Genomic DNA, 25,464 nt, shown 5'->3' with positions numbered 1-25,464 from the left:
ATATTTGGAGAGTGTGTGAGCTGTCATACAGCTGTCACAGGGCCTGTGTGAAGAGACATATTTGCCCTTGCTTAGTAAAGTCACATTTTGCTAATCACATTGCATTTTGCTAATTCATGATTAAGAGTGTGATTAAGTGGAAGTATAAGAGCCTAATCATAACTAACTTTGGATCAGAATCACAATTTCACAAAATCTCTAACAATTTTCCCTCCAATTCTCCAAATTCACCAAGAACATTCATCAACCAAATTCAACAAAACTCTTCCAATTCTTCACCAATTCACGAATTTCTTTTTGCTTCCTCCTCCAATCATCTTCCTCTTGGACTGTTTTGAGGAATTGTTACCAAAATCCTCACGAATCTCCACTGTTCCTCTTTGACTCAACAATGGCAAATGGAAATTTCTTGCACTAGGAGCAACATTGGATCAAGCTAGTTGTTGCATTCTCCTTCCTGAACTTTCTTCTTCACCTGTTTTGGAGAATTACATCGTGAATCATCAAGAATCATTGCTGCCTTCATCAATCGATTAGTTTTCGAATCTCATGATTTCTTAAATTATTATATGCGTTTGAAAGATCGTTGCATGTAGATCGTCATGATGTAGGTAGTTTTTGATTTAGTGAACTGTAGAAAGAGATATGTTGATTTTAAGATTTGAATACGAAACTTTGATTGATCGATCCGGATTGTACAGTTAGAGTTAGCTTAATTAGGTTACATATTTGGAATCCTCATGCTTAGACCTTTCCAATGGATATCCGTTTGTGTATTTTGGTGAGAAAATGAGCGAAACCGATTTTGGAATGGTGAAGAACTTGGACGCGTGGAGAGGAAGAAGATTTCTGGAAAAATATTGAGGTTTGATCCGTCCAAGGCTTGTGCAGTTTTGAATTCGTGTTTGCCTCCAAGCCTGGCCAATAGGAACATTTCGTTCCCGCGTCTGAAACGACGCCGTTTTGGCAATGTTCAACATAATTTCAAAATTGCCATTATGCTATTTATTAAATAATTATTCCATTTCATTTTATTTTTGTTCTTTCATTTTTGTGCCATGATCTTCAAAAATTAATAACTCATTCGTTTTTGATCCAAATTGAGTGTAATTTTTTGCATTTTTCTCATGAGAATGTGTAGAATTTAATGGATATTTTTTGGGATTTTGTTGCATGAATGGAAAAACAATGAGCCTAGGGTTTGTAGAATGTGTCACAATTTTGTACATGTTGCCATTTTCATCATGAAATGCTCATACATTTAAAGAAATAATTGAAATTTTTTGTGCTCATTCTGGACATGTTGATGGTGATTTCCATGTAAAGTTTATGATTTTTGGATACCTGATGATTGAGATATGATTTTTTGAATCTAGGTGTGACAATTTGTGTCACACCTAGCTAGGTCAAATTCATGAATTTATTTGCATGACCTATGATTGTTGGATTGGATTGAAATTTTGCATGAATGATCATTGATGTGTCAAGATAACATGTGATTTTTGCTGGAATTTTTGATGGCATTTTCAAATTGATTGATAATTTTCTTCACTGTATGCTCATTTTGCAACATTGTGTGACACATGTTTGTATATTGTTTGTGAAATTCTCATATGGTTTTGGATGAAGATGAAATTTGGTGTGCTAGTTATAGACACATTATAGGACATCATAGTTTTGGTCCCATTCATTTCTAATATGTTGTCACTGTTTTGTGAATTTTTGAAGTGAATGCATGTGTTGGAGCTATGAATTGGCTTGAATAATTGTGTCTGGATTTCTTGATTTTTATTGACCTAGTTTCTTTTGTCCAATTGAGCTGAAAATTGACATGCTACTTGTTGATTGTGCCCTGTTTAGGTGTGAATTATTTGAGTATTTTTGGAATTGTTTTGGTATGCTTTTGAGTGAAATAGTTCTGTTTGGTCTTTTGGTGTTGCAAATTACATGATTGATGTTAAAATGTGCATAAAATGATATTGGTGAATGGTATGAGCATGGGATCAATTGCATTTGCTTTTAATTTGTTTGAATTTGATTTTTGTTGAATATTACTTGCTGTTTAGATTTTTTTCTCCCTTTTGGACCCTAGGCTTGGCCTAGTGGTCTAGTTTCTCACATTTGGTGTGGATTTTCAGGATGAAATGCACAATGCTTAAGGAGATTGCTTCAAGGCAATTTGAATTGAGTTTGGATGATGTTTATAAACTAACTTGACTTTGTTTTGTAGGTTGTGATGCTTGAGCTTGGGCTTATAGCTTGCACTTATGTGCATTAACTTGTGTTGTCTGTACAGATTAACTTTTGCTGTTTATTGTTGGTTTGTCTGAGTACTGATGATACTTGATTGATTTCAGGTACATTTAGTCGCTTACAGTTCTTTAAGAACTTGCTTGCTGTTGCTTGGTTTTTAAACCACTTGAGGTAGGACTTCTATTCTCCATGTAGTCTGGAAGACCTGGCCTGTTACTTGGCCAGGCAACTGTCTGAAGTCCTCCTTAAGAGGCGATGATTGTGATTGTTTACTTTTGTGCCAAGCAGGTAAAGACCTCTATGAGGCAATTGGTGGATCATAGGGATATGCATTCTATCCCCCACTATTCTCTGAGTCGTCCCCTGCTCACACGGCTGTGTGTTGATGCATTGGGGCACAAACCCAAGATCTTGTGCTGTTGCACGATCGAGTCAGAGTCTTTGAGCGTAGAAGGGTCCCTCCATTCTGGACCCACGCTCCTTTGTCTGAAGCTCTCCCTGGTCAGGGATAAGAGCTGTGAAGTCTAATCTTCACTCACCTTTCATCTGCTTCACCTTAGCCTCGCAATGGCAAGGTTAAGAGCGAATACTACCCATGTACAGATGACTTGCTTCGGCAGTCAAACCCATTGTTTGAGCCTCACTTGACTGGTTATAGTGTGTGCTTTGTGAATATTTGTTTGCTCTGTTTGCTTGTATGCTTGTATGATTGCTTTCTTCCTGGATAGGATTAGCTTGCAGTTGTGCAAGTAGGTAGAAACCTGAACATAGGGTAATGATGCATGACAACACTAGGCTCGAGTCCAGCTCCCTGGTAGTGTGTCTTCCCTTGGTTTCTGGCTAGTCCTTTTTCCCTTGGGGGGAACTACATCGCCCTGATCCTTGTTCCAGACGAGGTATGTAGGCAGGAGGTCGTGCGAGACCTCTCCGGGCATATTTTTTTCCTTTTTGTGTGTGTTGTTTGACAAGTGCTAGGCTCGAGTCCCCGACTCCTTAGCATGTTGTTGTTTGTTTGTGCTTGTTTGGTTCGGGCGCTGACGTAATGCCATCGAGTGGTTGTCGGGTCCCACGTTTGCCATCTGTTTGTGTGTTTTGTGTGGTTTGGCGTGCGTAAGCCGAACTACGGCAGCTCTGATTCTCGTTCCAGGCGAGATACGTAGGCATAGGATGCGACGTCCTATCGAGCTCTCTTCCCCTTAACCCCACCTGTGTTGTCTTCGGTGCGTGTGTGTGTGATGTTTTAGCAACCTTTTCTTTTCTTAGAGCGTGGATCCCGTCGAGTACGACGGACGTGAGGGGTGCTAATACCTTCCCCTTGCGTAATCGACTCCCTTACCCTTTCTCTTTGGTCGCGAGACCATTTCCTTTCCAGGTTTCTCTGAGCGTTTCCTTTCCCTATCTTGGGATAAATAACGCACAGTGGCGGCTCTGTGTTGTTTTTTTGTTTCAGGCCGCCGGTTGTTTTTTCGCGGATGCGACAGCTGGCGACTCTGTTGGGGACTGTGATAGATGTTGACCTGTGCTGGTCCATCGTCCCTAAGCGAGTCCTTCCTAGCGTTTTAGGATAGTTTAGGTTGCCTGTTTTGCTTGATTTATTGCATTTATTATTCTAACCAGTGTATATATTTGCATAAATATTTGCATGCATCATACTATCATGTTGTTACCGTCCTCTGTGCAGGTGGTTCCTCTGTTTGGGGTGGGTGTTCTGAGTGGGGCTAAAACCCAGGCCCGAGTATACACCTAGGATTAACGTGGTCTCACGTCGCTCACATGCCGGTTGGGCACATTGTTGCGACGTGACATGCCACAAGCCGGACGAGGTCCATCTGAGAAGTGCTCTTCCAGTGGGGTTTTCCACTTTGGTTGGGTTATCTCTTTTGGGCTATTGACTCTGGTGACCGATCATTTCCCGGATCTTTGGTTTAGACGATCTTAAGGGAGCTACAATGGCACACCCGAAAGGGCAAACCCATTGAGTATCTCCGCCCGATTGTCGAGACTATTATCCGCCTTAGGATGACCTGATTAGAATTTACCTGTGAGGGGAGGGTGATTCTTTCAGATGCTTTGCTCAGATGGTGACTTTTGGTTCCGTGGATCAGAGTTATATTTACAAGTCGGATTTATGGCCAGTTGTGTCTGAGACGCCGGAGTGCTGTCCGTGGTATTTATCAGTAGGGATCCGTTTATTTCAGGATTCCCCGGGCCGAGTTATTTATCAGTGGGGATCCGTTTATTTCAGGATTCCCCGGGCTGCTCAGAGATGGTTTGGTGATGATGATGATGATGATGATGTATCTTTCTTCCGTTTATTTCGGAACCCGTGGGTCAGATTTGTGGTTACTTGTTCCCTCAGATGGTTATGATCAGTTCAGGGACCAGGTTTCAGTGCAGATGATCAGACGGCTTGGAGGATGGCAACGCATTGCATTCATTCATCAGCATCATTACATCTTGCATTTACTTGCATCTAACACATGTTTATCCATATGCAGGGACCCTTTTGATCGAGATTCTGGTTGAGAGATTTCTTAGACATGAGGAGACCCGGTTTGAAGGATGATGTTGCTTACAGTTTCTTCGACCCAGAGATCAGTGTGCTGAAGGATATGATAGCTTTGATTGCACCCGATCATGTGGGGTTGTTTCGTGAGACGTATGGGGGGATTCTGAAGATGGTTTTCAGACTCATTGACAGAGACAGGAGTGCCGTTCATAGTCTTCTTCAGTTCTATGATCCCGAGCTGAGGTGTTTTGTATTCCCAGATTACTTACTTGGGCCTATGATGGAGGACTATGCTGACATTTTGGGTATCCAGATCAGGGATCAGGTTCCTTTCTATGCTACTAAGGAAGAGCCTGATATTAGTGGGATTTCCCGTGCTTTTTATCTGAGTCCAGAGATAGTGAAGGGTAATTTGAAAGAGAAGGGAAAGTTACCTAGTTTTCATCTGAGTTTCTTGGAGGCTAAGGCTAAGGAGCATGCTGAGTTGGGTAACTGGAACACAGTCTGTGCTTTGATTGCTGTGGGCATTTATGGGATCATTCTGTTTCCTAACCAGAAGAACTTCGTGGATATTAATGCCATTCGCTTGTTTGTTCGAGGAAATCCTATTCCCACCTTGATTGGAGATGTCTATTATTCGGTTCACAATCGGAATGAGAAGAGGCGTGGGGGATTGATTCGATGCTGTGCACAGTTACTATTCAGGTGGTTTATGGGTTACTTGCCTTCCAAGGGTGCTTTTGTTCTTCTGGGCCAGAATGTTACTTGGGCGACCAAACTGATGGGTTTGAGGGCTAAAGATATAGATTGGACTCACAGTAGTGGGGTTGGACAAGATTTCATCTGCAGTTGCAGGGGTTTTTCCAATGTGCCGCTTATAGGAGTTCAGGGTTGCATTAATTATAACCCGACACTTCTTAAGAGGCAGATGGGATTTGCTATGGAGCGTCCTCCGTTCAAAAGTGAGGTTCAGGAATCTGTGTACTTCCCAGTTGAGGGTAATCAGGCCAAGGTGAAGCAGGTATCTGAGGCGTGGCGCAGCATTCAGAGGAAAGGCAAGGTTTCTTGGGGCAGAGCTAATAACAGATCTTTTCCTCCGTTCGATGACTGGCTCAGTAAGAGAGTGGAGCTTACTTGTCTACCGTTTCCTATGGTTGATCCTTGGTATCCGTTGATTGAAGAGACTCCTTCTACTGTTAGTATGGACGAGTTCTTAGAGATGAAGCGGGAACGAGATCAGTTGCTTGCAGAGAAGACGGAATTGGAGATGAGTGTTGCTCGGGTTCAGAGGGTTAATCAGGAGCTCAGAGTGAAAATGGAAGATCAAGACAAGCGGCATGCCCTGGAAGCAAAGCGCTTTGAGATGGATACGACCTATTATGGGAAGATCAGCCAAGCCTTGGCATCATCCAACCGGGAGCATGACATCACCAAAGAGAGATTGGCTAGAGCTTCAAAAGTCATTGAAGATGAGAAGAGAAGGCAAATCTTGGTGAGAGATCAGAGGGATGACCGAGTCCGAGTCCTCATTGCTGAGTGGGAGGCAAAACTGAAAGTTAAGGAGTCAGAGAATCTGAGGATTATCACTGAGTGCGAGGCAAAGCTGAAGGTTAAGGAGTCAGAGAGTCTGAAGATCATTGCCGAGAAGGATCACTACATGGCTGAGAGAGACCACTACTTCAGGCAGATGAAGATTCATCAGAAGGAAGTGGGGAGACTGCAGCAGGAGAACACTGAGCTCAGGTTCGCCGCAGAGTTCATGAGGATGGAAGCTGAGATAGGGCCATCTGTGGGACCCTCATCCGGCTAGATCTTTCATTTGCTGTGGATTACCGTCAGGCTTGTTGACGGAATCTACTTGCTTGTATTTCTTTCCAGATTCCGGAGGATTGTATTTGATTTTTATCTGGTTGGATGTATGACTATGGCACTTGTTTGTGCACTTTTTGCTATGTGATGGTATTTTTCATTCAGTGATTGATCTTCAAGCTTTATTTGCTTTACCGTATGCACTCACACAAGCACACACATGGTTGGGGGTATCATGCTCAATCACATATCTCCGATCAGCACGATAAAATCAAATGCTGATTATCAAAATATTGATGCCGGAGTATTATTTGTCTCGATGATGCCAGGATCGAGAGATAAAGTGTTCCTCATGTGGATAAACACTGCATTCATGCATTGAACATAATAACTTGTGTTTTGTTTTGCAGGTATCTGTTTCTAACGTGCTTGATTGAAGCATGAATCATTGCTCGCGCTCGCAGAACTGTACCTTTGCACTCAACACGCCCTCACAGATATTACACCAGACGCAATACTCCCAGACTCATGGATCTTCCCAGTACAGATCTTCTCGAGTTGAAGGATAAAATGAACGAGCTGATCAACATCATGCAAGGCTTTGCAGTTGGTCAGAAGGCGTTGGCAGACAAGGTTGAGAAGCTCGAGCGGGCTTCTGCAGCAAACAGCGGGGTTAACCTGGATGGAGTCTCTAACCAGGGGCTGGGGTCTCGAGATGGTGGAAAGAGGACAACTATTGGTGTGGTGAATAATACTGGTGCTGGTGGCTAACCGGGGCAGAATCTGAAGGATAATTTTGTGCCTCCATTCTATGGGTTTGATGAAGATAGGGAGGAAGACAGGGAGGCTGACCAGTTTTCAATGCAGAATGAACCGTTCGTTCCCTACAGTGCTTCGCCTCAAAGCAAGGAGATTCAGCTGCTGGCTGAGAAGATCAAGGTATTGGAGAGCTATGCCACTCCCGGGGTGGTCAATATGTCAAATATGGGGCTTGTTGAGGGGATTGTGATCCCACAGAAGTTTAAAGCGCCCACTTTTGACCGTTATAACGGGAGTTCTTGTCCTGAGACTCACCTGCAGGCCTTCGTCCGCAAAATTTCTGCATATACAATGGATCAGAAACTGTGGATGTACTTTTTCCAAGACAGTCTTTCCAGAGGTTCCCTGGAATGGTACACCAAGTTGAAATCTTCTGACATTAAAAACTGGCAGGATCTTGGGGATGCTTTCTTCAAGCAATATCAGTTTAATGCTGACATGGCTCCGAGCCGTACCCAGCTGCAGGGTATGTCTCAGAAGAACAATGAAGGGTTTAAGGAGTATGCCCAGCGGTGGAGGGAATTGGCTGCAAGAGTGCAACCTCCTCTGGTTGATCGTGAAATGTCAGATCTCTTTATGGGAACCCTACAAGGGGCTTTTGCTGAGAGAATGGTTGGTTGTCCGGTGACCAACTTTTCTAATATCGTAGTGGCTGGAGAGCGAATAGAGAGCTGGTTGAAGCTTGGTAAGATTCAGGGTACTACTTCTGCTTCGTCGTCTGGGTCGAAGAAACCATTCGGTAATGGTGGGAAGAGGAAGAAAGAAGGGGATACCAGTGCTGTGTACTCACAACGAGGACCCAGTAGGGACCGTTACTTCCAGCACAATGCTGCAATAACTATTCCTGCTGAGTCTCAGCCTGCACAATCGCAACAGCGACAGCAACAACAACAAAGACAACCTTTTCAACAGAGGCCACAGAGGGCCGGGTACCAGGTCAGGGGCCGGATGAATGATAGGCAGTTTGACAGGCCTCCGGTGACTTATTCTTTTTTGCTGAAGAAATTGCAAGACCTAGGGCTGGTACAGTTGAGAACGCTGGCACCTTTGAGACCTGATCAAAGGCCAGCTAGTTATAATGAGAACACGAAATGCGAATTCCATTCGGGTGCTCCCGGACACAATGTAGAGGACTGCAAAGCTTTTAAGCACGTAGTCCAAGACCTGGTGGATTCGAAAGCGATCAACTTTGCACCATCTCCCAATGTCAATGCCAATCCCATGCCCGCGCATGGTCAAAGGGGGGTGAATGCCATTTCTGCAGAGAGTAGGTTTGGGCTGTCTACTATTGACCAGTTGAAGACTCCGTTGGCTGAGGTCAAGGGTTTATTGTTGAAAAGTGGGGTTTATCCGGGCTATGGCCATGAGTGTGCTGAGTGCATTGTCTCTGTCAATGGGTGTGAGCTTCTGAGGAAGAATGTCCAGGGTCTGATGGACGAGGGGAGTATCTTGATTGAGAGGGCTGATAAAGAAAAAGAGGAGGTCTCCACCATAACGATTTACTTCGACCCGATGGATTTGTCAAACCTTGTCGAAGCGGTTCCAGTTACCATCACGGTACCTGGACCAATTCCCTACGACAAAGATGATGCCGTGCCGTGGCATTATGGTGGGGAGGTATACTGTAATGGGGAGAAGATAGAAGAGCAATCTGCAAGTGAAACCACTGTGCTAAAGGTGGATAATGCCGGTCCCAGCGGTTTTACTCGCAGTGGAAGGTTATTTGCTCCTGATGCGCTGAGGAGAGGAGAAGAAGAAAAAGATAAAAAAGAAAAGGCCGAGGCTTTAGCCAGGGCAAAAGGAAAGGCTGTGGTTGGTAATGATACTCCTGTGGTGACACCGGCGCCTACGGGGTCGGAAAACCAACTTGATGATGATGCTGAAGAATTTCTGAGAATCATCAAGAAGTCCGAGTACAAGCTGGTTGACCATCTGCAGCAGACTCCTTCTAAAATATCCATTCTTTCGTTGCTGTTGAGCTCTGAGGGGCATAGAGAGGCTTTATTGAAAATTCTGAAGAAGGCCTATGTTCCTCAGGAGATCACTATTAATCAGCTGGAGACGGTCGTGTCCAATGTGCATGCTAGTCATGGGCTGGGCTTTACGGACATGGACCTGACGGTGGATGGGAGGAATCACAACAGGGCATTACACATAGCAATGAAGTGTAAAGGGGCCGTGCTTTCGCATGTGCTGGTTGATACCGGCTCCTCCTTAAATGTGTTGCCGAAGAAAGCTCTGGCGAAGCTTAATTGTGATGGGCTGATTCTGACCCCTACTGATTTGATAGTACGGGCTTTTGATGGGTCAAAGCGGGCCGTATTCGGGGAGGTTGAGCTGCCAGTGAAGATTGGACCTGAGGTGTTCAAGTCGACTTTCTACGTCATGGATATTCAGCCGGCATACAGTTGCTTGTTGGGTAGGCCATGGATCCATGCTGCTGGGGCAGTTACCTCGACTTTGCACCAGAAACTAAAGTACATCTGGGAGGGTCAAGTCGTCACTGTTTGTGGGGAAGAGGACATTTTTGTCAGCCATCTGTCCTCGTTCAAATATGTGGAGATGGATGGTGAGATTTGGGAGACACCCAGTCAGGCTTTCGAAACCATTAAGGTGGAGAATGCTCTGTTTGCCAGAGAATAGGAGAAACCGTCCATTGCTTCATACAAGCAGGCTGCCGAGGTGGTAAAGAGTGGAGAGGCTCCTGGTTGGGGCAGAATGATGGAGGTCCTGCAAAGAAGGACCGATTCGGAGTTGGGTATCAGCCTGGCGGAGGCTCGTCTGGGCAAGGCAGAGGACGTCGTACGTCGGTAACCTTCACAAGTGCCGGAATGCTGGATCCGGATCACATTTGCATGATGGGTGAAGATGCTGATAGCGACTGCGACATGGACCGGTGGATAAAGCCGTGCGCACCAGGGATGGAAATCCAGAACTGGAAGGCTGAAAAGATCATCCGGGTCACTCTGCTGGAAGAGTAATATTTTTCTTGTTTTAGTCTTATATGCATGAAAGCCTTACGTGTTGCCCGACACGTAATGGTTCATTGTAAGGGCCACCTCATGTTTAAATTTGCAAATTCGCATCATTAATAAAAGGATATTTTTCAATAAAAGCGGTGTTCCCTGTTTTTCATTTATTTTTGCAGTTTAAAAATAAAAACAAATAAAAATGGCAATGTTTTCATTTTTCTTTTTTTATTTGTCACACCGGTTCTAAAGAAATGCATGAATCAACATTCATGCAAATGCGATTCCTCTCCGGATCTCATTGATAACAATCCTGTTACACCCTCATATGACTTCGACAATCCAATCTATCTCGCTGAAGAAGAAGACGAAGAAGATTGTGAACTGCCAGGGGAATTAGCCAGATTGTTGAAACAAGAGGAGAAGGTGATTCAGCCGCACGAAGAGCCGATTGAGGTCGTGAATTTGGGTACCGACGAGGTCAAGAGAGAAGTGAAAATCGGGGCTGCTTTGGAGGAAAGTGTCAAGAGCAGATTGGTAGTATTGTTGAAAGAGTATGTCGACATCTTTGCCTGGTCTTATCATGATATTCCAGGGTTGGATACCGATATCGTTGTGCACAAGCTACCGTTGAGAGCAGATTGTCCTCCAGTGAAGCAGAAGTTGCGCAGAACTCGACCTGACATGGCAATGAAGATTAAAGAGGAAGTGCAGAAGCAGTGGGATGCTGGTTTCCTTGCTGTCACTAATTATCCGCCATGGGTTGCAAATATTGTACCAGTCCCGAAGAAAGATGGGAAGGTTAGAATGTGTGTGGACTACCGAGATCTGAATAGAGCTAGTCCGAAAGATGATTTTCCACTACCTCACATTGACGTGTTGGTAGATAATACAGCTCAATTTTCGGTGTTTTCCTTCATGGATGGCTTTTCTGGCTATAATCAAATCAAAATGTCGCCAGATGATATGGAGAAAACAACGTTCATTACACCATGGGGCACCTTTTGTTATAAGGTGATGCCATTCGGTCTCAAGAACGCCGGTGCTACTTATCAGAGGGCCATGGTGACTTTGTTTCATGATATGATTCATCATGAAATCGAATGCTATGTTGATGACATGATAACAAAGTCCCAGACAGAAGAGGGGCATTTGGTAGATCTGGCCAAGTTGTTCGACCGGCTGAGGCAGTTCAGACTGAGGTTGAATCCGAACAAGTGCACGTTTGGAGTGAGGTCCGGTAAATTGCTGGGGTTCATTGTAAGCGAGAAAGGAATCGAGGTTGATCCTGCAAAAGTCAAAGCAATAAGAGAAATGCCTGAACCAAAAACGGAGAAGGAGGTTCGTGGTTTCTTAGGTAGATTGAACTACATTTCACGGTTCATATCTCATCTAACAGCCACGTGTGAACTAATTTTCAAGTTGTTAAGAAAAGATCAAACGGTCAGGTGGAATAATGATTGCCAAGTGGCATTTGAAAAAATAAAAGAGTATTTGCAGGAGCCTCCGATTCTGATGCCTCCTGTGGAGGGAAGACCGTTAATTCTGTACCTGACGGTCCTCGAGGGGTCTATGGGGTGTGTATTGGGGCAGCATGACGAGTCTGGTCGAAAAGAGCATGCCATATATTACCTTAGCAAAAAGTTTACCGACTGTGAAACAAGATATTCACTGCTCGAGAAAACTTGCTGTGCTTTGGTCTGGGCTGCTCGCCGACTAAGGCAGTATATGCTGGTTCATACCACTTTATTGATTTCCAAGATGGATCCAATCAAGTACATTTTTGAGAAGCCAGCATTGACCGGACGGGTTGCGAGGTGGCAAATGATTTTGACTGAATATGATATACAGTACACCTCTCAGAAGGCGATCAAGGGGAGTGTATTGTCTGATTACCTCGCTCAGCAACCTATTGATGATTATCGACCGATGAAGTTTGAATTCCCTGATGAGGACATCATGTTTCTCAAATCGAAAGATTGTGAGGAACCAATCCCGGAGGAGGGGCCTGACCCTGAATCCGAATGGATTCTGATGTTTGATGGGGCCGTTAACGTGAACGGAAGCGGTGTTGGTGCTGTTTTGGTTACGCCGAAAGGATCCCACATTCCTTTTGCTGCCCGGCTAACATTTGAATGTACCAACAACGTAGCTGAATACGAAGCTTGCATATTGGGGATTGAAGAGGCGATTGATTTGAGAATCAAGAACCTTGTCATATATGGAGATTCAGCTCTGGTGATAAATCAGGTTAACGGGAAATGGTATACGCATCAGTCTCATTTAGTTCCGTATCGAGATTATACGAGGAGACTATTGACGTTTTTCACCAAGGTGAAGATGCATCATGTGCCTAGAGAGGAGAATCCTTTGGCAGATGCTTTGGCTGCTCTGGCCGCCTTGATTAAGGTGCAGTGGTGGAACCAGTTCCCCAGTGTTGAGGTTGGTCGTCTGGATAGGCCGGCTTATGTGTTTGCTGTTGATACAGCGTCTGATGATGAGAAGCCGTGGTATTACGATATCAAGCGCTATCTAGAGACTCAAGAGTATCCTGAGGGAGCATCTAAGAAGGACCGAAAGACCCTGCGGAGGTTGGCCATGGTGTTCTACCTGAATAAGGATGGGGTTTTGTACAAGAGGAATTTTGATTGGGTCTTGCTCAGATGTGTTGATGATAGAGAAGCAAGCCAATTGATGAAAGAGGTTCACGAAGGATCGTTCGGTACCCATGCTAGTGGGAATGCGATGGTAAAGAAGCTGCTGAGAGCAGGTTATTATTGGATGACAATGGAGGCCCAATGCTTTAATTTCGTGCGGAAGTGTCATAAATGCCAGATTTATGCTGACAAGGTGCACGTGCCTCCAAATCCGTTGAGCTTAATGTCGTCTCCATGGCCGTTTGCTATGTGGGGCATTGATATGATCGGAAAGATTGAGCCTACAGCTTCGAATGGGCACAGATTCATATTAGTGGCTATTGATTACTTCACCAAGTGGGTGGAAGCAGCCTCTTATACGAATGTGACGAAGCAAGTCGTTGCCCGGTTTCTCAAGAGAGACATCATTTGCAGATATGGGGTTCCCGAGAGAATCATTACTGATAATGGTTCTAATTTGAATAATAAGATGATGGCAGAGCTGTGCCGGGAATTCAAGATTGAGCATCACAATTCTTCTCCCTATCGTCCGAAGATGAATGGGGCGGTTGAGGCAGCCAACAAGAATATAAAGAAGATTGTGCAGAAAATGGTGGTAACCTATAAGGACTGGCATGAGATGTTGCCGTTTGCATTGCATGGGTATCGAACGTCGGTGCGTACATCTACTGGGGCAACTCCTTTCTCATTGGTATACGGGATGGAGGCGGTGTTACCTGTTGAGGTTCAGATTCCCTCTTTGAGAGTCTTGATGGATGTCAAGTTGCAAGAGGCTGAATGGGTAAGGACACGGTATGAAGAGTTGAGCCTGATCGAAGAAAAGAGGCTGGCAGCCATTTGTCATGGGCAGTTATACCAGCAAAGGATGAAGCGTGCTTTTGACAAGAAAGTACGACCTCGAGTGTATCACATAGGTGATATGGTGCTGAAAAGGATCCTTCCTCCTCAAAATGATCGTAGGGGCAAATGGACACCGAATTATGAAGGTCCATTCGTGGTTAAGAAGGTTTTCTCTGGTGGAGCCTTGTTGCTAACGACCATGGATGGAGAGGATTTTCCATCCCCTGTGAATGCGGACGCAGTTAAAAAATACTTCGTGTAAAGAGACCCGTTGGACGAAAAGAATAAAATAGTCCAGGCAAAAATGGGCATCCTGGCGAACCAAAAACAGAAAGAAAGGTTCGGGCAAAAATTAGGGATAAAATGAAAAAACTGTACACCCGGCAAGTCGAAAACCTGAAAAGGCGACTTGGGCAAAAATGGGTATCCCGGTGGACTGAAAACTTGAGAGGGCGGTCCAGGCAAAAGAGGGATTGAAACGAACAACTACGTCCCGCATGATCGTTTGCGCTTTGGTTAAAGCATCATGGATAATACCCGGTAGGGATCAATCAGAAGCGTCTTGTTCAGAAGGCAGAAAGCATGGAGAGTCTGAGGACATATGGGGTGTAACCGAGTTGGAACTCGATGAGATCACGGGTTTCACATTGCCATTAGGATAGATTTTTCCTTTTGAGTGCAATTACCTCTTTTCAGGAATTGCTTCCTTTTGTATTGCTCATTTGAGCCACACTTTTCAAATCAATAAAATGCATATTCAGTCAAATGATCTTGTTTTTGTTTTTCATTACCGCTTTGATTGCAAAAACATCCAGATTATTATGATAAAGAATTTTGCATTTTTAAGACATACAGGTCCCTTCCAATGCATGTTTATAAGATTGAAAGCTTGAAATCTTATTTGGAAGGATGAGTGACCCAAGTGTTGAAATCTTGACACGACTGGGGCACGGTTTTATCTAACGGTCTGTTTTGCAGTTATTGTTAGGTATTCTTCACTCACTTGCAGGATGTGATGTGAAAGCTTTTGTTGAAAACAAATCCCCTTGGAGTCCAATCTGGGACGAATGAATATGAATGGGTAAAGAAGAATGACGAAGACGTTGAGACGTACGACGATCCTTGAATGATATCAAGAAGACTCTTCAAAATCGGAAGATTGGAAAGTCTGTAGAAAATCCCCGCAGGGTCCAATCAGGAACAGGCAAGTGGGAGAACAGTGCAGAGACGTAGAGACGTCCGACGACCCTTGGGATTAATCAAGAAGACTCTTCAAAGTCGGAAAATTGAAATTTCTATATAATTCCCAGGAGTACGTCTTGTCGAGCGTGGAGCGATTGGGAATACAAGATGATGGAGCAGAAAAGGTCCAGACGAGTCTGGGAGTTCTCAAAAGTGGAAAGCTGATACGCGTTTGGGAGGTGGATACCGTGGTTCGACGAGTCGACGGGTGTTCTGTGCCAACTTTCCTCATTTCCCCAGCGAGGTCCCCAAGCAGAATCATAGGACTAGCTCCCCTGCAGATCCAAGGTCTGTGACTTCCCTAGCCGAGTCAGGATGGTTATCCCCGGTAGGTTTACAACGGTGTTTCCTCAGCAGCCAGGCCAGAAGGTTGCTATCTCCGAGTGGAGCGGGTTTCAGTGAAATATATCTCCAGCAGTGTTCATCCTACCAGTGGATTGGATGAGTTTCCGTAGCAGACCGATATGTGCATCCCCAGCTGAGTTGATTCTACCTATGGATTGCATGGGTTGTCCCCAGTGGAGTAGCATTCGTTTCCCTAGCAGGGTCAGGATGGTTATCCCCAGCAGGTGTTAGAATTGATGCTTCCCCAGTCGACAGGCTTGGAGGTTGCTATTTCCCCAGCGGAGTATCTGTGAGCATTTCCCCAGTGAAGTCGTCAGGTATCTGTGAGGGTTTCCCGAAGCAGAGTCGGGATGGATATCCCTAGCAAGTCAAAGATTGGTGTATCCCCACAGAGTGGTGGTGGTGCTTATCCCCAGCAATATCCTCAAGCGGATTGGGTGCAAAGGAGGTTCTTCCCCAGCAAGGGTTGCCTTATCCCAGCAACAACAGTGCTATTCCCCAGCAGGGTGGGATCGGAGCAATGACGAGTTCCTCAGCAGAGTGTCTCGTGCTCCCCGGAAGAGTCCCCTGAGGGGGATGCTTTTTTATACATGCATCATGTAAATAAGCATGGCATATTGCATAGAAAAATAAATAACCGCGTAGCATTTCCATACTTATGGAGCATTACGCAGAAAAATCAGTCATGCATCACATTGCAAGCACAAGCTAGTCTCAAGCTGTGGTTACCGTTTGGGAGGTGATGTTGCATCAAAGTTTCTGTCGAGCGAAGATGGGAACGATAATCCAAAATTTTTCCGGTATTCAGACCGAGGCGGTAAGCAGACCGAAGTGGCATTCAGGCCAATTTCCGATCTTCAGATCGAAGAAGTTTCCGACGATCAGGTCGAAGTACTTATGGCATTCAGGCCAGTTTTCCGGTATTCAGACCGAAGTGGTGTTCAGACCAGTTTTCCGGTATCCAGACCGAGGCGGTATCCAGACCGAAGTGGCGTTCAGGCCAAGTTTCCGATTTTCAGATCGAAGAAGCTTCCGACGTTTAGATCGATGTAGCTTGTGGTATTCAGACCAATCTTCCGGTGTTCAGACCGAGGCGGTATTCGGACCGAGGTGGCGTTCAGGCCAATTTTCCGGTATTCAGACCGAAGTGGTGATCAGGCCAAGTTTCCGGTATTCAGACCGAGGCGGTATTCAGATCGAAGTGGTTTTCAGACCAAGGAAAGAAAATTCAGGGGTTCAAGAAAATAAGAAAAGAAAAAGAAATGATAATCCCCAGCGAATGTGGTGATCAGGCCATGGTTATCCCTGTGTTACCATTTATTTTGGTATCCGGGTCGACTGTTTCGGTATTCAGGCCGACTTTTTCCGTTCCAGACGGATTGTTTCAGAGATTGTTTCTTCGCCGATTCTGACAGGTGTTATTACTTATTTTCCCCTCAGAGTGTAAATTGTTCGTTTGTTCTTGGTATTCAATCACTCTTCATCCTGATCATCTGAAAGCCGAGGCTGTTCATATCGACAGGTTCACAGTGGATTGAATAGGGGCAGCTGTAACACCTCAAAATTTGCCCTCCTCTCTTGGGACTAGCATATCATATTGCATATCATTTTTAGGTCATTAGGCATTGCATATTGCAGATCATGTGGTTACATTGTGCAAGTCATCCTCTCAAGTCTTGATCAGAAGATGAAGAGGTCATGGTGCAAGCTAGGGTTTCATTGGACTGGTCATCAATCATCTGAGGATGTGGAGGTCCCAATTAGGGTCTTGTGATTCTCAAGGAGCTTGGTCTTCATATTGATTGAAATGATACATCATCATCATCATGGTCTTGTATTATCCAGAAGATTCAAGAAGATTGATCAGATACCTTGAGATTAGGGTTTTGACCACTGGTCAACCCTAATCAGTTGCATTGGGCCAATCAGGGCATAGCAAGGAGATGGGGTCTATGATGGATATGGGGATCATTCCATGATTTTATTGAGATTATTGAGGCTAGGATTTCATCCTTGAGCCATTTCATCAGAGAATTGGGGCTCAGATGGATCTATGCATTGCCAAATTCATCTATCAGTTGAAAAAGTCAACTGTGGTCAACTGTGCATGATTTAATGGATTTGGAGGTGGAATTGAGTTGGATACACTTTATTAATGTTGGAACAATTGTTATTTGACATGGAAAAGCTCAAGAATGGAGAAAATAAAGTCAGAACAAAAATTGCCAAAAATAGAAAGTGACTTGTAATGAAAGTTTCCAAAAATGGAAAGTTTTTGACCTCAAAATTACATGTCCAAGGAAGCTTCGAATGAAAATTTGTTCAACATTAAAGTTGTAGATCTTGGTCTCACCTTTCCAAAAAGTCCAAGAACTTGAAATTCCCATGTATGGTTGACAAGTTATGGTCCATTCAATTTCAAAAATGACCCATAATCAAAGTGACATAACTTCCACATGGAGTGTCCGAATTGAATGATCTTTTTATGTGCAAACTCCATTTGACATGTACTTTCATGGTGCATAATTGGAATTCCTCAAAAATGGTAAATGCAAAAAGTCAATTTTCAAGTGTACAGTTAAAGATCCAAGGGCAAAATGGTCCAAGTTGAGAAATAATGAGAATTTTGGAATGGGGATTTTTGCAACACCTCACAAATGACAATTAGAGATGGTTTGAATGGTCATAAACATTCAAGGTGCAATATTTGAACAATTCATTTTTGAACTTGCACTTGAAAATGCATAAAGTGCCATGACATGGTGAAAATGAGAATTACAAGTCCAATGACCATGAGACCAATGCCAACTCATCATAACTGATATTTGGAGAGTGTGTGAGCTGTCATACAGCTGTCACAGGGCCTGTGTGAAGAGACATATTTGCCCTTGCTTAGTAAAGTCACATTTTGCTAATCACATTGCATTTTGCTAATTCATGATTAAGAGTGTGATTAAGTGGAAGTATAAGAGCCTAATCATAACTAACTTTGGATCAGAATCACAATTTCACAAAATCTCTAACAATTTTCCCTCCAATTCTCCAAATTCACCAAGAACATTCATCAACCAAATTCAACAAAACTCTTCCAATTCTTCACCAATTCACGAATTTCTTTTTGCTTCCTCCTCCAATCATCTTCCTCTTGGACTGTTTTGAGGAATTGTTACCAAAATCCTCTCGAATCTCCACTGTTCCTCTTTGACTCAACAATGGCAAATGGAAATTTCTTGCACTAGGAGCAACATTGGATCAAGCTAGTTGTTGCATTCTCCTTCCTGAACTTTCTTCTTCACCTGTTTTGGAGAATTACATCGTGAATCATCAAGAATCATTGCTGCCTTCATCAATCGATTAGTTTTCGAATCTCATGATTTCTTAAATTATTATATGCGTTTGAAAGATCGTTGCATGTAGATCGTCATGATGTAGGTAGTTTTTGATTTAGTGAACTGTAGAAAGAGATATGTTGATTTTAAGATTTGAATACGAAACTTTAATTGATCGATCCGGATTGTACAGTTAGAGTTAGCTTAATTAGGTTACATATTTGGAATCCTCATGCTTAGACCTTTCCAATGGATATCCGTTTGTGTATTTTGGTGAGAAAATGAGCGAAACCGATTTTGGAATGGTGAAGAACTTGGACGCGTGGAGAGGAAGAAGATTTCTGGAAAAATATTGAGGTTTGATCCGTCCAAGGCTTGTGCAGTTTTGAATTCGTGTTTGCCTCCAAGCCTGGCCAATAGGAACATTTCGTTCCCGCGTCTGAAACGACGCCGTTTTGGCAATGTTCAACATAATTTCAAAATTGCCATTATGCTATTTATTAAATAATTATTCCATTTCATTTTATTTTTGTTCTTTCATTTTTGTGCCATGATCTTCAAAAATTAATAACTCATTCGTTTTTGATCCAAATTGAGTGTAATTTTTTGCATTTTTCTCATGAGAATGTGTAGAATTTAATGGATATTTTTTGGGATTTTGTTGCATGAATGGAAAAACAATGAGCCTAGGGTTTGTAGAATGTGTCACAATTTTGTACATGTTGCCATTTTCATCATGAAATGCTCATACATTTAAAGAAATAATTGAAATTTTTTGTGCTCATTCTGGACATGTTGATGGTGATTTCCATGTAAAGTTTATGATTTTTGGATACCTGATGATTGAGATATGATTTTTTGAATCTAGGTGTGACAATTTGTGTCACACCTAGCTAGGTCAAATTCATGAATTTATTTGCATGACCTATGATTGTTGGATTGGATTGAAATTTTGCATGAATGATCATTGATGTGTCAAGATAACATGTGATTTTTGCTGGAATTTTTGATGGCATTTTCAAATTGATTGATAATTTTCTTCACTGTATGCTCATTTTGCAACATTGTGTGACACATGTTTGTATATTGTTTGTGAAATTCTCATATGGTTTTGGATGAAGATGAAATTTGGTGTGCTGGTTATAGACACATTATAGGACATCATAGTTTTGGTCCCATTCATTTCTAATATGTTGTCACTGTTTTGTGAATTTTTGAAGTGAATGCATGTGTTGGAGCTATGAATTGGCTTGAATAATTGTGTCTGGATTTCTTGATTTTTATTGACCTAGTTTCTTTTGTCCACTTGAGCTGAAAATTGACATGCTACTTGTTGATTGTGCCCTGTTTAGGTGTGAATTATTTGAGTATTTTTGGAATTGTTTTGGTATGCTTTTGAGTGAAATAGTTCTGTTTGGTCTTTTGGTGTTGCAAATTACATGATTGATGTTAAAATGTGCATAAAATGATATTGGTGAATGGTATGAGCATGGGATCAATTGCATTTGCTTTTAATTTGTTTGAATTTGATTTTTGTTGAATATTACTTGCTGTTTAGATTTTTTTCTCCCTTTTGGACCCTAGGCTTGGCCTAGTGGTCTAGTTTCTCACATTTGGTGTGGATTTTCAGGATGAAATGCACAATGCTTAAGGAGATTGCTTCAAGGCAATTTGAATTGAGTTTGGATGATGTTTATAAACTAACTTGACTTTGTTTTGTAGGTTGTGATGCTTGAGCTTGGGCTTATAGCTTGCACTTATGTGCATTAACTTGTGTTGTCTGTACAGATTAACTTTTGCTGTTTATTGTTGGTTTGTCTGAGTACTGATGATACTTGATTGATTTCAGGTACATTTAGTCGCTTACAGTTCTTTAAGAACTTGCTTGCTGTTGCTTGGTTTTTAAACCACTTGAGGTAGGACTTCTATTCTCCATGTAGTCTGGAAGACCTGGCCTGTTACTTGGCCAGGCAACTGTCTGAAGTCCTCCTTAAGAGGCGATGATTGTGATTGTTTACTTTTGTGCCAAGCAGGTAAAGACCTCTATGAGGCAATTGGTGGATCATAGGGATATGCATTCTATCCCCCACTATTCTCTGAGTCGTCCCCTGCTCACACGGCTGTGTGTTGATGCATTGGGGCACAAACCCAAGATCTTGTGCTGTTGCACGATCGAGTCAGAGTCTTTGAGCGTAGAAGGGTCCCTCCATTCTGGACCCACGCTCCTTTGTCTGAAGCTCTCCCTGGTCAGGGATAAGAGCTGTGAAGTCTAATCTTCACTCACCTTTCATCTGCTTCACCTTAGCCTCGCAATGGCAAGGTTAAGAGCGAATACTACCCATGTACAGATGACTTGCTTCGGCAGTCAAACCCATTGTTTGAGCCTCACTTGACTGGTTATAGTGTGTGCTTTGTGAATATTTGTTTGCTCTGTTTGCTTGTATGCTTGTATGATTGCTTTCTTCCTGGATAGGATTAGCTTGCAGTTGTGCAAGTAGGTAGAAACCTGAACATAGGGTAATGATGCATGACAACACTAGGCTCGAGTCCAGCTCCCTGGTAGTGTGTCTTCCCTTGGTTTCTGGCTAGTCCTTTTTCCCTTGGGGGGAACTACATCGCCCTGATCCTTGTTCCAGACGAGGTATGTAGGCAGGAGGTCGTGCGAGACCTCTCCGGGCATTTTTTTTCCTTTTTGTGTGTGTTGTTTGACAAGTGCTAGGCTCGAGTCCCCGACTCCTTAGCATGTTGTTGTTTGTTTGTGCTTGTTTGGTTCGGGCGCTGACGTAATGCCATCGAGTGGTTGTCGGGTCCCACGTTTGCCATCTGTTTGTGTGTTTTATGTGGTTTGGCGTGCGTAAGCCGAACTACGGCAGCTCTGATTCTCGTTCCAGGCGAGATACGTAGGCATAGGATGCGACGTCCTATCGAGCTCTCTTCCCCTTAACCCCACCTGTGTTGTCTTCGGTGCGTGTGTGTGTGATGTTTTAGCAACCTTTTCTTTTCTTAGAGCGTGGATCCCGTCGAGTACGACGGACGTGAGGGGTGCTAATACCTTCCCCTTGCGTAATCGACTCCCTTACCCTTTCTCTTTGGTCGCGAGACCATTTCCTTTCCAGGTTTCTCTGAGCGTTTCCTTTCCCTATCTTGGGATAAATAACGCGCAGTGACGGCTCTGTGTTGTTTTTTTGTTTCAGCCCGCCGGTTGTTTTTTCGCGGATGCGACAGGATGGATTTACTCCCCTGAGTTATATCCTCATCGGGTTGAGTCTTGTTTAATTGTGTCTCTCTAGTTTGGTCCTAGATTGATTCCTTTCTTGTTATTCCCCTGCAGTTCCCTGTGGTTTAGTTGTTCAATCGCTCAGTAGCCAACAACTGTCCATCTTTTCCCCAGTGGATCTTTGTGGCCTTCTACCTGGTAACCGGTAGTTGTAAGTCTTATTTATGTGGTTTTCTACCCAGTAACCGGTAGATGTAATCCCCTCTTTATTGGTTATCTTTATCCAATATTCGGTATTGATATTCCTTCATTTTTTTAGTATACCACCCAGTAATTGGTGATATATCTCTTGGATAATTGTTCTTATCAAGCAATTTATCCCCTGCGAGTCATCTTTCATTTACCATCGTTTGGTAGTGATTGTTTCTCCCTTTGATTGGTAATCATTTTATACCCAGTACCCGGTACCCCGATGTCCTTTCTTTTCGGTCGATTTATCCTTTATTAACCCAGTAACCGGTTGTGGATAATCTTCCATGCGAGTATGTTATCTAAGTTCTGACGGTAATAGATAATATATCTCATGCGCTCTTCGGTCGAAGTCTTTTTCTTTCCCAGTTGAGTAAGATTCATATTTCCTTGTGGAATCGAATGCCCATCCTGCAAGACGAGTTTGTTTTTTCAGTCCTCCTTGTAGATGATGAGTGTCTTGGATATGTTCCCAATTCACGCCTGGTTGGTCACCTATTATATACCCAGTAACCGGTATCCCTGGTGTTCCTTCTTTCTACTCCCTATTATGACTTTTGTCCCCTGTGGAGTCAGATTTTCCTGAGTTGAGATGTGCCTTTTAGGTTCTCCTCAGATGTTTCGGATGATTGGTATCTCTCACCCTTATACCGGTCTTAGATGTTATTTCTCCCTGAGCGTGTTGTTCTATCACCCAGTAACCGATGTTTTGATGACATGTCTCTCTTCGAGTTTATTACCCAGTAGCCGATAATATCTCGTTGTCTTTTCCTCACCTGAGTCCTTTGTGGACATCCCCGTCTGAGTCCGGATTTTTATCCGAGGTATCTGATGACACTGAAATTCACTGTATTTTCGACTCCGATTTCGCATGCATTTTAGTTCTTTTAATATCATTTTGTTATGTTATTACCATGTTTCTCTTTGTTTTCAGGTTTTTACTTTAATCGGAGCCCCGATCGAGAAAAGGAGTGAAAACGAGCTAAAAACCCTAAAATTCAGCATTTTGCACTTGTGGCTCCCACTGTGGCTAGCGCCATAGACCTTGCCATGATGTGTCCTAGCTCAACTTCCACATTCCCCACTACTTCCACTAAGGGGCCACAGATTGGCCTTGTGGCGGGCGCCATGGACTTGTGGCGGGCGCCACAAGAGGAAAAGTTTTCCCTCCCAAATTCAAACTGAAGGGCATCCTTGTCATTTCCATTATTTTACTTGCCTATAAATAGAGACTCGAATTCATTTGTTTAATCACCCAAAATTAGAGCAGAGGGAGATCCAAACTTAGAGCAGAGGCAACCTTAGAGCAAACTTTGCTTCACTTACGCATATATTCAGTATTTTAAAGTGGTAATCGCTTCGCATTGGGGTGTTACCACAATTGTGTAATCGAGTTTTGTGATCGAGTCTGTAATCGAGTTTGGAGCACTTTGGAAGGAAGTTAATCCTGCCGCCATTTTCATTTCCGCTTTTCATTTTATTCAACCCTCCGATTGGAGCAGGTTTTTATTGCCTTATCTTTATCTATTTATTTCCCGCACTGTCTTTACTTTATTTATTTCCCGCACTCGCTTTACTTTATTTATTTCTCGCACTCGCTTTACTTTATTTATTTCTCGCACTCGCTTTACTTTATTTATTTCTCGCACTCGCTTTACTTTATTTATTTCTCGCACTCGCACTACTTTTATTTAAATCCCGCACTCGCACTACTTTTATTTAAATTAAATGCACCTTTACTTTACCATGTCTAACTAAACCTATAAGGTTAGAATGTAAGGATCGTAATTGAACCGATAATCCGTACAATTGTTTGTAGAAACACTTAAGGGCTATTTTAACTTTCAACTTAAGTTTTCCTGCACTTAATTTCCGTTGGGTAAGATCGAAAGCCATCCAACGTCTTTTTAAACTTAATTGTTTTTAACTATTTCAAAAACAGCGAAAGTGCCTTGTTTAGTTCATTAGGAGTTTTTAACTTAAGAAGAAAAGTGATTTTAAAACTATGTTCGGACGCGTTTATAAGTTTAGAGTCTGGTTCGTGAGAACCTCTTTTGGTTAAGAAATCCAGGTTAAAATACTTTTCAACTTAGTCAAGATACTATATTTCTTAAAAATAGGTTTACTACTCTAACGCAATGCGCGTCTTTTTGTAAGTGACAATAAGAGGGTTTGATTAGGGAGTACAACTCGGTTCTGAATACGCGAAAGCGACAGTTCCTATTAAATTGGTTCTTTCCAAAGTAGGAAACACTGCCCATAAGTAGTTCTATTAGCAAGTACTTGGATTACTAATTGATTATGTGAATTACATTCGGGTCTATCTTTATTAATTGAACTTTATTTAATACTTTAATTTTCATTGCACACTCTAAAAACCCTATTTTTGATTACCTTAGATAAACACCATAACAATAGATAACGATAGATTGACACTTGGTCTCTGTGGATTCGACAATCTTTTATATTACTCTGACGCGTTCGTATACTTCCGAAAAGCATGCATCAATATCCTTTGTGGATAGTTTCGCTGTATTGGCATATTCCCCAATACATGCATCTTTGCGTCAGCTCGAGTCTTTCCATTGATTTATGGAATCCCTTTGTGTCTCCCAGCAAGTTTTCAAGTCGTGACGTGCTCACGCATTTTTACCCTATTTTCCCCCCAGAGTCTCTGTTTCCCTAGTGAGTGCATTACTCCTATGGATTTTTCAGTTTCTCCTTATTTCTTTTCCTTCGTGGCAAATATTCACCATGAAGATTTTATTTTTGCATGCATACATTTGCATCATGAGGTCTCTTAGGGACCAAAATTCGTCTCTTTGTTATTATTTAAGCCCATTCTACCTCGTCGAGACAAAGATTTTAACCTTCATATCTCCGGCTAGAATGACCTTAAATAGGGGCATTTGTAAGACCCTAATTTTGACCCTAAGATCCCTCATGGCATCATATCATTTGCTCAGTGCATTGCCTCAAGGATCATAGCATGTGTGGCTCCTTTACCCTAGGGTTGGGACTTGTGTGAGTTGGTTTGAGACCACCAAGCATGCTTGTATTGTATATTATTGATTTTCTTACTTTGTTTACTAACAAAAAGCACAAAAATATGTCACTAACTCTTTTTGTTTTGAAGCTCAAGTGATCATGTGCTCCCATGCTCCTAGGAGGCTCCTAAGCTCAATGAAGTGGCTAGATGAAGATGAAAGCAAGCATGAAAATGGTC

This window comes from Lathyrus oleraceus, chromosome 4, assembly GCF_024323335.1.
Source record: "Lathyrus oleraceus cultivar Zhongwan6 chromosome 4, CAAS_Psat_ZW6_1.0, whole genome shotgun sequence".
NCBI lineage: Eukaryota > Viridiplantae > Streptophyta > Magnoliopsida > Fabales > Fabaceae > Lathyrus > Lathyrus oleraceus.
The sequence above is the reverse complement of the archived record's forward strand: the minus strand, read 5'-3'. Positions refer to the sequence as shown.